The sequence below is a fragment of the Palaemon carinicauda genome, chromosome 23, assembly GCF_036898095.1.
Source record: "Palaemon carinicauda isolate YSFRI2023 chromosome 23, ASM3689809v2, whole genome shotgun sequence".
Taxonomy (NCBI): domain Eukaryota; kingdom Metazoa; phylum Arthropoda; class Malacostraca; order Decapoda; family Palaemonidae; genus Palaemon; species Palaemon carinicauda.
This window is the reverse complement of record NC_090747.1, coordinates 110,714,584-110,718,477: the sequence shown is the minus strand read 5'-3', so window position 1 is coordinate 110,718,477 and position 3,894 is coordinate 110,714,584.

Sequence of the window (3,894 nt, the reverse complement as noted above, 5' to 3'; positions counted from 1 at the left end):
AATAATGATAATAATAATAATAATGATAATAAAAACAATAATAATAATAACAACAACAACAACAAAAACAACAACAACAACAACAACAACAATAATAATAATAATAATAATAATGAAATAATTTGTATCTCACCGAACACTAACATTTGTTCGCAAAGATCAATTAGATCCGAGTAAAGCTAATTACTTACCGTAATCCTCAATTAATTATATTAATTAAATTTTCCTCATACCTTGGAAATTGCTATGGAGTCAACTTAAAAGAAAATAATATGAAATGTCAAAACGATCACAAAAGACTCGTTTATAGGTCGCTCTTGAATGGCAGAGGCAAGGGACAGTGACAATGCCCTACCAGGACAATGTTCCAGAGACTGACTATATATACATGAGATCTACGCCCAAGATCCCTTTCCACACAAGCTAGGACCAGGGAGGGCCAGGCAATGGCTGCTGATGATTCAGGAGGTAGTCTATAGGCTACTCCAAACCCACCAAGGACCAAGGAGGGCCAGGCAATGGCTGCTGATGATTCAGCAGGTAGACCTATAGGATACTCTAAAGTCTAAACCCACCAAGGACAAAGGAGGGCCAGGCAATGGCTGCTGATGATTCAGCAGGTAGAACTATAGGCTACTCTAAACCGAAGCAATGACGAAGGAGGGCCAGGCAATGGCTGCTGATGACTCAGCAGGTAGAACTATAGGCTACTCTAACCTTACCAAGGACCAAGGAGGGCCAGGCAATGGCTGATGATGATTCAGCAGGTAGACCTATAGGCTACTCTAAACCCACCAAGGACAAAGGAGGGCCAGGCAATGGCTGCTGATGTCTCAACAGGCAGACCTATAAGCTCCTCCAACCTCCAGCCCCCCTTCCTTAGTTCACAAGGATGGTGAGGTTACAGATACTACAAGAAACTATCGAGCCTGAGCGGGGCTTGAACTTCAAACCGGCCGATTTCTAGGCAGAGACGTTTCCAATAAGCTACCACAATCTTTAGTGATTTCCCAAAGGCTTCTATTATCTTATTATTGTAAAATAAATTCGCTTACTTCTTTTTTATTCTTTTACTCTTCTTCACTCAAGAGGTTAATTATTGCAATGTTGTTCAGTGGCTGCTTTCCTCTTGGTAAGGGTAGAAGAGACTCTTTAGCTATGTTAAGAGCAGCTCTTCTAGCAGAAGGTCACTCCAAAATCAAATCATTGTTCTCTGGTCTTGGGTAGTGCCATAGCCTCTGTACCATGGTCTTCCACTGTCTTCGATTAGAGTTCTCTTGCTGGAGGATTCACTCAGGCACACAATTCTTTCTGTTTCCTTATTCTCTTTCCTCACTGGGTTATTTTCCCTATTAGAGGCCTTGGGCTTGTAGCATCCTGGTTTTCCAACTACGGTTGTGGCTTAACTAATAATAATAATAATAATAATAATAATAATAATAATAAAAGGTTATTAACCCTTTCCTTTAGTTATCAACAAGAGTTACTGATTTAAATTTGGAAAATTATTAACAAGGAAAATACTATTTAAAGGAAAAAATAAAATCAATAGTGGTCTTCTCAATGAAAAAATGAATATCTAACTAGTTTAAATAACTCTCCATTAGGTTACTAACCTTTACTTTAGTTAACAAGAAGAGTTATTAACATCAAATTTCTGAAAAAAAATATTAACAATAAAAATACCAATTAATCGGAAAAAAATAAAATTACTCGCGGTCTTCTCGAAAAGGAAAATAGCCTAAGAAAAATTATAACTGGAGAAGAGCCAAAAATATAAAGAACATAAACATTAGGGTTGTGATGGCCTATGTGGTAACATCCCTAACTGGTGATCACCAGACGGAGGTTCGAGTTCCACTCAAACTCGTTAATTCTTTTGGTCCCTGCAACCTCACCATCCTTGTGACCTAAGGGTTGGGGGTTTGGGGAGAGCCTATATGTCTATCTGCTGAATCATCAGCCATTGCCTGGCCCTCCTTGGTCCTAGCCTGGGTGGAGAGGGGCCTTGGACGCTGATAATATGTATATATGGTCAGTCTCTAGGACACTGTCTTGCTTGATAGGGCAATATCACTGTCCCTTGCTTCTGCCATTCATGAGCGGCCTTTAAACCTTCAAGTTGTTGAGCACGTTAATTTCGAGCATAGAGAGGACTTTGGCAAACCAGTTACTTTATAAATTTATAAACTTTATAAACTTATAGCGCACTTACGACGATTTATATCGGCATATACTAAACGTTATAGCGCGAAAATTAGCATATTTCATAAGGGCCTTGGTATTACTGAGTCTTGTTAACTATTTATATGCACTCAAGTTTTGCTTAATGCTTAGCTTCTAGTTTTTCTTAAATGCACTTGTTGTTGTTGTTGTTGTTGTTGTTGTTGTTGTTGTTGGTGATGTTAATGTTGATTCAAAATTTATGAGATACGAGAAGATTGTCGAAAACATTTAATCAAAATATTGATAAATTTGATCACTAAAAGAAAAATTGATATTATTTATTATTATTATTATTATTATTATTATTATTATTATTATCATTATTATTAATAATATTGATTCAAAATTTATGAGATACGAGAAGACTGTAGCAAACTTTTGATCAAAATATTGATATATTTGATCAAAATAAAAATTAATTTTATTATTATTATTATTATTATTATTATTATTATTATCATTTCTATTAAGGAAAGTGAGTAAGCTAATGATAGTGATTCCAGTTATAACTGACTGACTTTGTAACTACGATCTACTGTTGTTGTTATTGTTACCATCATCACCGCATGATGATGACGCACATGACAAATGCTTGAGGCGCCAGAAGCCTAAAGGTCCTCCTGGGCCCGTTAAAAGACCCAATTACCAGCCAATTTCATATCCACGCCCCTGCCTGTTATTGACGTTCGCCATTCGTATTCCAGCGGCGCTGTTAATTACAGAGACATACGTCCCGGTGAAAGACAGCAAGTAACTACATCGACCCAGCTCTCCTTCAGAGCGGTTCGAAGTCGAAGTTTGGGGGTCACTCAGGTGGGGGCGAAGTGAGAGAGTCTCCCTCTCTCTGCGGTTCGAAGTCGAAGTTTGGGGGTCACTCAAGTGGCGGCGAAGTGAAAGTCTCCCTCTCTCTGTGGTTCGAAGTCGAAGTTTGGGGGTCACCCAGGTGGCGGCGAAGTGAGAGTCTCTCTCTCTCTGCGGTTCGAAGTCGAAGTTTGGGGGTCACTTAGGTGGCGGCGAAGTAAGAGAGTCTCCCTCTCTCTGCGGTTCGAAGTCGAAGTTTTGGGGGTCACTCAGGTGGCGGCGAAGTGAGAGAGTCTCCCTCTCTCTCTCTTTCTTTCCTGACAGGTGTCAGGATGCAAGGAGTCAAGAGGACGACTTTAATCGCGCTCCACGTGTTGAGGATTCTCGGATGCTTTCCTTACAGATGGAGCTTCTCCAGAGACGGAGGGAAGCTGGATATCTCGTTCTCTGTGTGCGCTGGTCTCTGGAGCGTTTTGGTGACTGGTGGTATGTGTTCTCTCGCGATCAAGAACATCGTGTTCTCCAAACTGAATTCGATCGGGTCGCAGAAAACGGCTGAGATTCTCTCCGAGATCACTGCGACCAGTTATAATCTGTTGGTGATCTTCTTGTTCGTCTACCTGAACTTGAGGAGTGCGAGTTTAGCTAAAATATTAAGATCAATAAGCGACTTGAATATCGCCATCAAGAAAAACGTCTTGGGGTTGGACGATGCTCTCTTGTTGATCTCCTTCCTCGGTTTCATCACCGGGAGCTTCTGCAGTCTGGCTTTCTCGAAGGGGAGCCGAGACAATGGGGACATACTCGAAATCGTGATTAGCACGGCGAGTAGATTAGCCGAAAGGTTTTCCGACCTGGCCATTTTCA